A 14129-nucleotide genomic window follows, 5' to 3' on the forward strand; every position below is an offset into this window, starting at 1 on the left:
TGGACAAAAGGAGTCTGAAATGGCATGTTATTTAAAGGACTATATCTTTTTAAGGTTGAACACTGCCAAAAATCCGAATGAAAAGTACAGTCTTTGGATTGAGTTGGGCGTCATATGGATCGAGTAACGAGATGCTATTTAAAATTTTTATTTTCATCTGGATGTTATAGAGACAAATAGTTGCTTTTGCAATCCTGCTAGAAAGCATTCGAAAGCTTTTCCGAAGGGGGATGGTCAGGGTACTTTTGAAATATCAGTAAAGATCTCTTGTCTAAGATAAAAACAAATACAAAACTTTGCCCAGCAACGACAGGCATTTCGTGGATTGCCTGGATTTCATATTACAAATACCCGAAGTACTTCTCTATCTCCTGAATTTACTCTCTTCTTAGCTACTTTTCACATGAATTATGGGCATGCTAACAATGGAGAATCTTCTGACAAAAAAAGCCATATGTCATAAAGAGTCTGTGATACTCTTTATGTGAGCAATCATACTGATAATTAGCATGGTCATATGTGATAAATAGTAACTTTTTGTTTCCAGAACTTTTTTAGCCCCAAATACACAGCAGACAACAAAGACATCACCCTTGTGTTATTGTTTTAAATATTATCAGTTTAATACAAAAACAATCTATTTTCTGGAAATGATTCCCCAATTCTTTGCTCTCCCGAAAGGATCTGTATCTTTGTGCCTATCTATCTGTTTATTTAACTGTCGGTCACCACTGTAACAACCTCTTTCAAAGAGAAGAAACAGGTAAAATCAGCTTGGGAGAACAATCCCAGTTAGAGAAATCCCAGGTACAGAAAAGAGCTAGAGCATAAAGGATCTCCTTTTAGCAAATGATTCCGGACTAAATCTCTTCCATAAGAAACAAATTTTCCATGCAAATGAAACCTAGGTTTTATTTTTAAAGTATAGTGTTCTATTATTTTTGAATAATGATAGGAGATGTAATACGCCAGCATCTCTTCCCTATTTTATTGAGAATTAAGATGTGTCAAAACTCTTTTATAATGTACGTCAAAAGCACATAAAGATCTTTTAAATTTTATCAAAGGTTTTCACTTAGATAAATCAACTTTTTGAAAGATGATATCTTATTCTGGAGTGAATAGTTGCATAAATACATACTCCTCTTTGTTAACAATTTTAAAAAGTATTTCTTAGTATAAAAAAATCAAAAGTATCTCACAGCCATTTTAGATGTTGAGAATTAATTTCAAACAACCAAAAACTATAGAAAGGCATATGCTGGTTTTCATTTTCACCAAGTGAGTTATGGTATTGAAAGTACCTGGGTCAAGGGACTTCCTCACGCCACAAAGCCTCCTGTGTTATTTACCAAAGAACCAAAAAAAGAAAATAATTACATTTGGGCAGATTATACAGGTGAGAATATTGTTTAATTGTACTTTAAATGGAGTCTCCAAGGTGGCTGCTTTATATAAGAAAAGAGCCACAAACATAAATTTTATAAGTGGACTGTTCTGCGTTTATAGAGGGAATGTTTCCCTTTCAGAATTACAGATACATAAAAATCATGCATCCCCGCTGGTGAAAAACCAGTAAACATAGATGTGTTCTGTAAAAACTTAAATGCTGGAGGCCAATACTCACAAAATTTAATGATCTTTCTGCTAATAAAAGCCAACTTCTTAAAAAAAAAAGTAAGGAAAAGAAACAAAACATACACATTCTGAGTGTAGTATTTCCGAATTTCGTAGAATGGAGTGTGTGACATCACCTACTTCATATTTTTAGTTTGCTCGTGTTTTTAAAGTCGATTCTGTTCCCAGAAATAAATGGGCGCGTGAAATAAATACGGGTGTGCCTGGTTCATCTCGTCATGACTTTCTTGGACGGAAAATAGTTCTTGTTGAAAAAAATGACAATAAGGTAAAATAAGAATGAGGCTGGTTTTTTAAAGCAAAACAAACAAACAAAAAGAGGTGGGGAAGACAAAGGCCCATAATTCCAACTTTCCTTTATATACGTTTGCCATTAAATTCAGGGATTTTGTGCACTGCGTGCTTGATCAATACCCACAGGGGACCCCTTACCGACGCGGTGTATGCCAAGTTTCTCTTTCATTATTTGGAACTCAGCATGTCTCTCTTAGAATCAAATATTCCACTAGCTGGGAGGATTCCCTGGCTGGCTCACAAAATTCAGAAAAACCCACAATTTAGCTTGCTCGGTGTACGAGTATTGTTCACGCAGCTGTCAGGTAAAACACTTTCTATAGAAAAGCTCATTCTCTGTCCCATCTCAGGGATTCAGCGCCTCCACATGCGGGCCTGGGAGTGGCTGGGGGAGGGAGGAGGGAGAGACAGCGGTTCATCTTGAGGACTACGAACTCCTAAACTCTCTAGGATTGTCTAAGAAGATAAAATCATGACTCTTCTACGAATAGAAAAAGAACTTACGTCAAAGATTTTTTTTTTTTTGACTCATTAGTTAATGAGAGAACAAGTAAGATGTTGCCATCGGGTCAGAATTCAAGGAATCACACGTACATGGGCAGTAAGGCATGCGAGATAAATGTACATAGAACGGGGAAAGGGTCTCTCCAGACCGAGAGCAGTGATCACCTACATTCTACCAGACACGAGTAATTTGCATTTCTATAGATAAGAGTCATTTTCATTACTACCAGTTTTCTACAACTCGCAGAATTATAAAGAAGAAAGCTGGAAAACAATGAAAAGTGGAGATAAATGCACCAGGAAGGACACTCGGTAACTTCTCTTTCATCTGCCACAAAGTGTCTCATGATTTTTTTCTGACACTGTGTGTAACATCAGAGTCCGTCCAGGGCTGTCATATCCCTGATACTGTGAATTGGGAAAGAAATGCTGAATTCCGGAGAGCAATCCCCCCACTGTGTATTATTAAAGTCCATACCAGGGCTGCCCAACAGAAATACAACGCAAGCCACAGAGACAGCCACATACATCATTGTATATTTGCTGGTAGCTGCTATCGGGGAGGGCCACCCTACACCGAATTTAAAAAAGAAAAAGAACCAGTTACAATTAATTTTAGTAAAATGTTTAATAAATGTATGCAATCGGGGCGCCTGGGTGGCACAGCGGTTAAGCGTCTGCCTTCGGCTCAGGGCGTGATCCCGGCGTTATGGGATCGAGTCCCACATCAGGCTCCTCCGCTATGAGCCTGCTTCTTCCCCTCCCACTCCCCCTGCTTGTGTTCCCTCTCTCGCTGGCTGTCTCTATCCTGTCGAATAAATAAATAAAATCTTTAAAAAAAAAATGTATGCAATCATATCATTTCAACATGTAACATACAAAAGAATGAATAAGGTAATTTATATTCTTTTTTCTTTTCCTTGTAGTGACAAACTTTCAAAAGCCAGTGCGTTTTACACTCACAGCACATCTTAATTCAAAGGAGCCACATTTCAGATGCTTTACTAGCCACATGTGGCCGGTGGCAACCAGACAGCACGGGTCTATATAAATCAAACATACATGAGCAAGTGAAGTTTTGCATTTCTCAAAATATTAATTAAAACATTTAGGTCTATCTCAGTCCTTTCTATCCCCATACTATTATTTTTAAGGTAGCCGGGTTCTCTGATTTCGTCATTTTGGAATGAAGCATGATCAATGCCCAGGGAAGCGATAACTGGAAATGGTTATCTAGTGTGGCCCCGTGAATTTTCTCATTAGCAGCCTGTACTGTTTGTTGTCTTTTCCCGGGGACACCGTACTCACCCCTGTGATATGAGAGAGCGACGAGCACACAGGGACACTGCGATAACCATAATAATAAACATAATATTGCTTTCCCTGTCACCTGAGTATGACAGCGCCTGTCAAAAAAATTAACTTTTTTATTTTCGTATCACCCTTGTGAGGTAAAGAGAGGAGGGGCGTGTCTCATAATCCCCTTTTCACCGAAGAAAGACGAGAGACACTTGGCTTCTTTGCAAGGGCGTCACGAAGATGTGTCCACCTCGGCATGTTGTCTGTTGTATAGACCTCAGCTGGGTACAAAAGGATCCCATTCAGAGTTCTGCCTCTTGAAGGGGAAAGGCCCCTCTCTCCAGCCTCCTTGAGGCAGAAGGGCATCCGTGCCAGGTGGGTGGGAGCAAGAGGGAAATAGAGAGGTGCCTGCCTCTCTGCAGAGCCAGAGAAGGGATGGTGTGGGGAACCTCCCTCTTTCAACCGACGTGTTCAGAACCTCTGTATTTATTTACTGCTTTTTATTGGGACTTCTCCCCACAGGGATTTCTGAGAAAAGAATGAAAGTCCCAGGGTCAGACAACCCACTGGGATCTCTCATAAAAAACTTTATTTCAGATAGTTCTGGAGGAACACTTGGAATTCTTCCTTTCCTAGTATAGTCTGGTGTTTTATATAATCTGAGCCAGGAGAATAAGCCATGGGGCTGTATGTATGTGTGTGTGTGTGTGTGTGTGAGACAGAGAGAGAGGGGCAGAGACAGAGACAGAGCCAGAGTCAGAGATGGAGGGAGAGACAGGGAGAGAAAGAAAAGCCAAAGGCTACCCTGAGACCCAAGACCTTTCCCCCTTCCCCATTTTCTTAGGACCCAAGGACCTAAAATCAGTGCCCAGTGGCCTATGGACTGCCTTTCAATCCACCCCCCTCCCTCGGCTCCTACCCTCTACTGAACTTTCAGAAGAGCACGCAAGTCATTCTCCAATCAACCGTTTTGTCTCTGGTGGCTGCCATTTGCAATCGTCACCTCACTCACATGAATGGCACTTTTACTGCCAGGGCGCCAGTCATCCCCTTCAATGGCAAGTTTGTCTGTATTAACATCAGCTGCTTAATAGTGGCCCATTGAAGCTCTAGGCCCTATAACGTTTGAATAAGGAGGGGGCTATTGCTTTCCTACTATAAACAGAATTGATTATAAAACCAGAACCCAGAAAGGGCTCCTCACCCTTCATGCTGGCGTGAAGGGGTTTCGTTTCTCTGCAAAGCCTTCATGTGAGAGCTGGCGTCTCCAGGTTTTCACTGCATTCCAGGGAGGGAGATAGAAACCAAAGCAAACAAAGCGCCCCCAAAGGACCCTCTCCTCCCTCCAAAAAGCTTCTATTTTTAATTCTCTGCAGCTTTTAAAACAGTTGAATGGAGAGGTTTCAACAGTCTGTGGTAGAAGAGAATTCCTGCTCTCTCTGAGGACGCCCACTTCAGATAATCCCAGCTGGCCAGGGGACCCCAGGGCCCGGGCTGGGCCAGCGGGGTTTCTTGGCAGTTCCTTTTCAGCACATTCTGTCATCACAAAGTAACTTGTAACAACTGCGTTCTCCTCCCCACAAAGAAGTGGAAAGCGTGTTTGGAGCTGCTTGCTAACTGCAGGCAAAGCGTACCTCCTTTCCCCCTGAGCTCTAAGGCTAAGAACACGTTTCTCCAGTGCCTGGTGCTTCATGGGGGCGCTGGACTTGCAACCAGGGATCAGTTAGCTCTCGGTGGGATCTCTCCTTCGCCCCGCAGTCGCGCCGCAAGCTGGGTGGCACGAGGCAAGCCCCTCTTTGCCAGGTGGGGAAACACAGCAGACACAGGAAGCCAGCAAGCGGTTTTCCCAAGCATGTATGGAGGATGTGAGCGGCAAAAGCAAACATTCCTTGCGTGCGGCTCTGTCTGGTTTGGGGCCGCTCTGTCCAGAGCACACATTACAGCGCACTATCCCATAGGCATCAGAGGAGCACTGCTGCCCTCGGCAGACGTTTCTCGCACCCTGATTCCCAGCCGTCTGCTCTGCTGTCCCGCTGGTCTGAGGCCGAGCAGCGCCGGGCAGCCCGGAACACGGGGACCGCGTCAAAGGCAGAGTCTCCTCGGCTGTCCTCTCCCTGATCCCAGGCTGCCTCGCTCCAGCTGCCTGGATCTGCAGGGCACACTTTCAAACGGACATATTTAAGGCAATTGGCCATAGAAAGTACTACACCCGAATAACCTCTCAGGGTTCTTAAGGACAGGGCTTGAAGGGTGGGAAGGAAGCGCCAAATTAGCTGCGGGTGTGAAGGTGATGAGACGGGCTTCAACCGAGTGGAGAATTAGACAGCCCGGATTTCAAAGTTCTCTCTGCCTCCTAATGTTACAGCCATTAAACCAAGAATTTAAGTCCTTCGCCAGCGTGCTCTATTTCCTAATACAGATTTCTTACTTGGCAAGACTGCTTATAAATGTCTCCTCCTCTTCCCTCCAGCTTTCAGAGCTCAACTAAAGCCCATTTTCTATTAAATAAGGAACAAAGCAGTAGAAACCAAGAGAACTAATGCGTCTGGCCCATCCCCTGCCCATTATTTCATCCCAGCTCTGAATCCAATGAAGCCCTTTTCGTAATTCAGCCCTGAACTTGCTGCAGAAACTGGGGGAGATCTGGAGCATATGTTTTCAATTCATTTACACTTGACTCATCAAAACAGGCTGCCTTTTTAAAAAGAGCTATTTGATGTTTAAGGAATTATTTCCACCTTTTAAAAGAAACCTTCTAGAGTTTTTCTCTGTCCACAACAGGAAGCTGCAGAATGCTAGAAGAATAGAAGCTCAAACGCAGGAAGGTTCAGGGACGGTTCAAAACTCAGAGCCATGAATTTAGAGAGGGTTCAAAAGTTGGCAAAGTGAACCCTCTCATCCCTGCCCACAAATAATAAATAACAATCACAACAAGGAAGAGGAGAAAGGGGGAAAGCCACTGGAAAGCCATAAGTTATTCTGTCTTCAGCCTTACAGCTCTCTCCAATAAAGCAGGGGCTCTTCGCAGGACTTCGGTTGCGCTGCCTGCAGGGAGCTGTGCTTGTCTTCTGTCGTAAATTACCTTGCCTGGGATAAGCTTTCCTCCAGGTCCAACAGACAGGCAGCTCTGCAAGACCCATCACCCAGCTCTGGGCTGCTTAAATTATCCTTCATCTGGTTGTGACATCTGAAAAGCTAGAGGGAGAACGATCACCCCCAATCTGACCTTCCCATACCGCTAGGGCTTTCTTTCTTATAAAGGACCGCACCACCAGAAATAGACACGCCAGTGTCCTATTTGCGAACAGAAATAGGGGGAGGAAATAGAGCTTTCTCTACCCACGTCCCAACAAACGGTATGATGTGTTCAAACTTGTTCACGCTAAACTAAAGATGTCTTTTTTTTTTCATTGAGACGTGACCCTCGGTCCTTTTCCCAACGGGCACAGCCATCCCAATGCTTCCGATCATGAAGTACGGAAGTGAGGGAGGGCTGGAGGGAGATTTAAATTTCCCTTCATTTGCACTGTGCCATCAACAACCTTGCTGCGGCTTTCCAACCCTATTCAGATAGGTACGCACACAGACGGCCACGGGCTGCAAACATCTGAGGACCTCGACTTTTTGAGTCAATGGCAGCAGCGCCTTGAAATGTGATCAAGCCTTGAGAGCAGGTACCAGGCCAAGAGAAATAACTCTTATCCATAAAGAGTTCCATAGTAAATCAGAAAGCCTTTTCTTCCATATGTCACATGACATGTTTAATTTGTCTGCTTTGACAGAACGATGGCAAGCAGAGCTGACCGTGAGTGAAATTAGAATGGGCCTTTGTGAAGAAGGGCGGGCCATGAGGCGTGGAAGGGCACAGCGAAGGGTCCGCGTGGTGGGCATCGTACGTTCTCCTGTGGGCTAGCTCCGCGTGACGGAGCGCGAAGGGAGGGAACGAAGATTTCCGGCCTTACGGGTTTGCAGCCCAGCCAGCTAGCCGGCAGACACCGTACCTAAGTCATCTCGTCCAAGAAGTGTAACTTTTTTCTTTCCTCGTGTGCTTCTCCTTGGAATTCTGCCTTTGTCATAAATGCAAGGAAATAACATAGATCCGTTCATTTTCATTTCAGCTTTTTGCTTCTGGAACACAAGATTTACACCAGAGACAGGAGAATGGACTCTCTCCCGTGTGCACCTCCTGGAGGGGAAGCCGGTGGATTTATTGGTGTCAGGTTGGCTAACCTTGGATCTGGTCATGTAATTTGTTGTGAAAGGAAGAGCTCTTTACCTGGAGAAGGAGCCCACCTTGATCCGGCCGACAAAATGGCTTTAGAATACCTACACTTTATTTATTTAGGAAGAAGGATCCTGGCTACTAGCTGTGAAGCCAGATGCTCCCTTCCCTGAACCAGCTGGGATGCCCTATTACCATGGCATCGAAGAAGAGATTATCTTTTCTTCTGAATCTATATGGAAAGTGGGCCATTTAATCCTACCCTGTGAAGTAGGAATAATCTCTCCCCAGTGTTGCCGATGAGTAAATTGAGACTTGGACAGAGATCAAGTCGTTCCCCCAGAGCTACCTAGTGGCAAGAGCTGCATTCAAGTTGCCATTGGTGATATACATAGACCCTAATTCTTTATTTTTGCCCATTTCCTCTTTTCTATTTTAATATAAGGGAAGTGTGATACACATACATGAAAGTGTGTAAGTATTCAGCTCTACAAATTCAGCATCTGGATCAAGAAACAGATCTGTTCCAAGCCACAAGCCTCCCTCGTGCCCTCCTTCATGACTCACCTCCTTCAGGGGTTATACTCCTTTTCCCTGTTTGTGCCAGGGGCCCAGGGTGGGGGTATCGTATTCGGTTATGAGCACGTGCTGTGGAAGCAGCCCTCCTAGGCTGAAATCCTGCCATACCTTTTACAAGTGGCTTAACTTCTCTCAGTTTTCTCAACTTTAAAATGGGGGGATTCACAGAACTACCTCGCAAGGTCATGGTGGGAGTTAAAAAAGCTATAGTACATCTAAAGAGCTTAGGTCAACGTAAACAAAAGCTCAGGGAAGCCTTCAGGAAGCACCAGCTACTATTACTGCTGGAACATTTGTTCCCACTCTCAGAGACTGTCGACGGGACACTGGGAAGATGCGATAACTGAGCAAGGGAGAGGAAGACAGAGGAATTCCAAGCCCGCACATGCTGAATGTCGGCAGAAGAAAGAAACCCATCTCTAGGTTGGGGAGGGGATTCAAGCCGAACAGGATGAGGAAGAGCTAAACTAGACAGCTTTCCAGAATCAAGGGTTCTGAGTAACACTCTGACTTTGAAGCCTGGCGCTTTATAACGGTGCAAACGCCCCCGCCACAGGCGAGCAGGCACGGGCGGTTCCAGATCATCCACGAGCTCCGTGACCCTCACCGTCTAGAAGTTGATGGGTACTTTTAAATTTCCTACGGCAGAAAGAAATGGGCTTGGAGTCTTTCCTGCCCAATTCACAGTTTAGTTCCTGGCATAACTTTTTAAGTAAAATAGACTCAGGCATTTTTCCATGGCACATTTTCTAAATATTTTTGCGCCACTTGAAATTTTTTTTTACCCGTTTAATTTAGAACTTCTCAAAACTCTCTGCAGTGTAAATCAAAAGGAAATAGCTTGTTTAAAGCATAGGTTCTGAGAAACCAGAAGCCTTGGGAAAATAAAAACCCAAGATTGAGAACTTGCTATGCAAATTTCCTTTTTTCCCCCCAGCTCAAAGAAAGGCACTTACTGCAACATCTACATATTTAATGAAATACTTAACCAAGTTATCAAAGTTAAAAAAGAAAAGAGAGAGAATAATAAAAACATATTTTGAGTAATACTAAGAATGACAAGCATATAATAGCAATTTGAGCCCTTCGTTGACTACAATAAAGCATCAGCACGGTTTAGGTTCCCACAAGCGTGACAAAGATCGGGGCCCGATACATTGATTTGTTCAGTTAGGACCGGGTTCAGGAAAACTCAAAATGGATTAGAAAAGAGGCTCATGCTTGATTTCTCTCTCTCCCTCCCCCCCCCCACTTCTCCCCTCCTTGTCCTCACCCTCCCTCTCTTGCCTCTGGTTTTCCTTTTCATATTTGATTGTGAGATAAGCAGACCAGAGAGAACTATTAAACTCTACCGCCGTGCACTTTCCAGCCCTGATAGATCTTTGCAAGGCCGTGGAGATCACGTTACTTACAGAGCTTTTTGACAGCGTGGCCATGTCGCCGGCCAGGCCCTCTGTCTAATGGGAACAGAGCGCTTCCTTCCTGGGTGGCTGGCTGGGGCTGGAACAGTACATGATGTTCAAGATAAGACAACGGAAGTTCCGAGCACTGAGCTTGCGTGGTTTAACCAAATGAGGTAAAACAAGAAATGGAAGGACAGTGAGAAGCTGCATTATATGCAGCCTTGTGTCAGAGCCGGTGCGGGATCTGGAGTCGGACAACAGCTCTCTCAATCATGGTGGGATGGCCTTGTCCCTGCCCCTTAGCTCTGCGTAGATGGAAATATGAGATGAAGCAGCTTTGTTACCTTTTAGGGATATCGTAAATACCAAAGAGATCATCGTAAAGTGATTCTTAATGCCCTTGAACTTGCTTTGAAAGATGAAATAAATGGAATTTATAATTTCTAGTCCAGCGGCTAAAGATTGTGTCCACCCATTTCTAAAACCAGGGATGACTGTTTGATCCCTCAGAATCCTCCAACCCTTTAGGCAATTGAGCTCACTCCGAACAGGATGCTGGCCATCATTACAGCCACGGTAGTCGGCCTCCAGACTTTGACCCAAGCTGACCCAACTGTGCGTGGCCCACATGACCAACTTTCTGTCCAGAAAAAGCTCTCATCACCACTACCTTCTTCTGAACCTTGGGTTCCTCATCGGTAAAATGTGGATGATAACATTATTAGCTCCTGCCTCATGGGGGTATTTCTGCTCAACCTGCTGCAACCTGCAGATGAGCAGGGTGCTCGACGTACCTGGCCACGGCTGGTTCTGTGACCCTCAGCAGGTCACTTCCTCTCTGGCTGTCCACTTCCTCCTCTGCAAAATGGGCAAAAGACCATCTACCTCATGGTGAACTCAATGGCATATAACTCTTCTTTTGACTTGGCTTCTCTCATTTTAACTCACATTTTCAGTCTCTCTCTTGTTCGTGGACATCTGACAGGAGCCAGTGATGCCCCTGGCTTCATCCTCAGCTCTCCGCCATGGATACAACTTAGATTCTCCCCTTATAGGTCAAGGGGCTCACACCAATTCAGGTCCCACCTACCTGGCTAGGGCTCACCTGGGCCTTATCATCCCCCACCAGGGGAAGCTGGGATGGGGGTATGGACTGACCCCCATCAGGAAGCCATTGCTAAATCAACCAGATGGGATCTCCTCAGCCCCTAGACTCTCCTCCTTGACTCATTCCCTATGCTGTCTTCTGAAACAGTGCCCTTTGCCTGTTCTTTTTCTGTTTGTTTGTTTGGTTGGTTGGTTTTTGCCTGGTATTCCTCTCAGTAAAGCATTTTTGAGCCCAAACACCAATAGAGATTTATAGATTTATACATTATATACATCCAGTGCTCTGCTGATAAGTTTTGTGCATTCTGAAAACACACAACCAGGTCCCAAGAGCCCAAGAGCAGGTCCACCCCCCAGAACAAGCCCCCATTCTCAGCCCAGGAGCATCACCCCAAGTCAGGTCAGCTCTGTGGGTGGGTGTCCTGTGTCGTCAAGCAGGACCCCCACTCAGAAGGGTCCCTAGCTTAGTTAAATCACAGATGTCACCATCTTGAAATTCTTAAAATTTTTATCCTTGAACTTGTGAGGTCCAATGGGACGAGGGAGCAGGCATGTGAGCAGAGGAAGTATGCACAGTATGGGTGTCCCCGTTCCTTACTCCCCTATTGATACATAGCTTTGGCAATGCCTCGCGGGCACAGCATTCTGGCGGGCCCAGCATGTGTTGGTGTTTAACGAGACTCAAACAGAGTACAAGGTAAGCGTGTTATGGAAGCCATCTGCTTCCAGAGTGTGGTAGAATGTGCACATTTCAAGAAGTGAAATAGAAACAATTGAGTTAGTTTTGTGAAGTGTTTCCACTGTTCTGGTAAGAATTAAATTCGTATGCATGTACGCAGTATGAAAAACAAATTGCATAATGTCGGTGATTTCGCAGACAAGTTAAGTGTTCTTCTATCCCCATTTAAAATTGCCATTCCACAATATAAAGATGAATGGTATGATTCACGCTAATAATTTAAAATTTTAATTTTTGTTTACTTAAAATGACATCAGACAGCAAATAAAAAAGACCATGACAAGTTAAGAAAGAGACTGTGAAGAAAAGAATCTTTTTTCTATTTTAATACCTTTAGTGCCCTTCCTTTCTTGGTCTTGGAATGAGAAGCCTCACTACCCTACACTGTAACCAACTTTGCTTCCAGTCCCCTGACCCATGGCCAGATGACCAGCCTATCTCTATCCAGAGTGAGTTCACCCTACTCCCCTCTCTCACTGGAAGAAAGAGAAGATTCTGCCTCCATTTTGCCCCAGGAAGAGATCTGTCCTTCCAAGGCCATGGTTCATACATCCAGTTGCTTTCATGCTTCATATTTCATTCATTCAACAAATATTTGTGTGTTTATATAGTTAAAATAATGAGATGTTAAGTATTTGCCCAAGAGAATAAGTACTTCTCCCACCATGTTTCTGACACAGCAGAAACTTCCTGCTGCAATGGAAAGATCTCAGATCAGAAGAATACTGCTAGGAACTTCGGGGACTGAGCCCTAGGTGAACCATCCCTCGGCATTCTTCACCCACACCCAAGAGCTAATGATTTCCAGAGGTGGTCACTGCAAAGAATTCACAGGAACGTGGGTCACTGTGTCAAGGATCATGTCAAGAAGAGAAGGTCACCAGCTCCAAATATTTCAGAGGTGAAAGGTCATTCTTATAAATACCGTATCCTTCACATTCAGCACACCACAGTACGTGCTTTGTCACAGTTTGGTGGGCCACCAGCTGTCACGACACAGCCTCCGTCCAAATGAAATTTCTCAGACTTCACCAGCCAGATGTCACTCTCACATCTTGGTTGACAGCTTCTTCCAGGAGCGGACACGGATCAGGCTTTTGCCTGTGGAATTGACAGTGGTTCAGAAAGGGTTGCCCAGGGATCTCTGAGGCTTCTTGAGATCCTTCCAGTAGATTCTTCCAGTTAAAACTATTTTCATAATAATACTGGAATGTTATTTGCCTTTTTCACTTTCATTCTCTCATGAGTTTACAGTGTCTTTTTCAAGAAGCTGTAGGACATGAAGATTTCATTGCTCTGATAGCTAATGAATGGAATGGGCATTCTCTATTTTAAAGATTTCTCAATTTTAATTTCCAGTACGGTTAATATTTATAAATGTCAACTCTCTTAGGTCATCAACAATTTGGGGTCCTAAGTCCAGAACGTTTGAGAAGGGCTGGGCTAAGTGAATTTAGGTATCCAACACCTTTTCCGTTTCTCCAAAGACGGGTCTACTCTCCCCTTCCCAAGATACTTCCTTCTCACAGACCCAGCAGTTTCCAGTGATCCTTGTAACTCACTAAGGAGATCACCATGTCAGTGACCAATGGGCGGATGAGTATAATTCGGCCTCGGTCACTTTGGCAAGCGGAACACTGAAGGTGCACATGTACGGGGCTCTGCAGAGCGACTCTTCACGTGACATAAGCCACGAACTATGTTCTAAGTAAGCAAGGGGATTTAAAATGCCTTTGCATAGAGAACAGTCCAGTATATATTAATTTTTAAAGTACATTTAAAGAATATAACTGAGTTTCCCCAAACCATAAATTAATTAATTAATTAATTAATTAACAAGTTAGGGAAATGCATCCAACAGGGGCTATCCCTGGAAAAGGAAATCTCTACTACTCCCTAAAGAATGTCTTCAACACACACACACACACACACACACACACACACACACACACACACAAAAGCTGTCATGGGCACATATGGTATTTAATGCATACCTGTTACAGAACAATCAATGCTTTTACCTTTTCATGAACGGTGAGTCATTCCGCCCCAGAGAGGGCTTTTGGAGCTTCATAAATATTGATCATATGCCCTAAATTCTAACAGGCAGTTTCCTCAAATATGAATGATACTTCTCAACTTCGCTCCTTATTCTCCGTATTCAGTCACAGCGTTGACCACCATGGAGAGACATTCCACATAGACGGAGACGCCTGATAACTGAAGCTGAGCCACTTTGAATTCCAAGTCTGCCTGCCTGCCTTCCTCCCACCCTTCCATTCATTCATTCATTCATTCATTCATTCATAACCATTCCTGAACCATGAGCCAGGAATTGTGCTGG

At 44.2% G+C, this 14129-nt stretch overlaps 1 long non-coding RNA gene across 4 annotated transcripts in view; it reads right to left on the reverse strand.

Moving 5' to 3' along the window:
- LOC125281111 (uncharacterized) overlaps positions 1-14129 on the reverse strand; it is a 266321-nt gene that overhangs the window by 57526 nt on the left and 194666 nt on the right. The gene's annotated exons all lie outside the window — the stretch shown is intronic.

This window comes from Ursus arctos, unplaced genomic scaffold (genome assembly GCF_023065955.2).
Source record: "Ursus arctos isolate Adak ecotype North America unplaced genomic scaffold, UrsArc2.0 scaffold_3, whole genome shotgun sequence".
NCBI lineage: Eukaryota > Metazoa > Chordata > Mammalia > Carnivora > Ursidae > Ursus > Ursus arctos.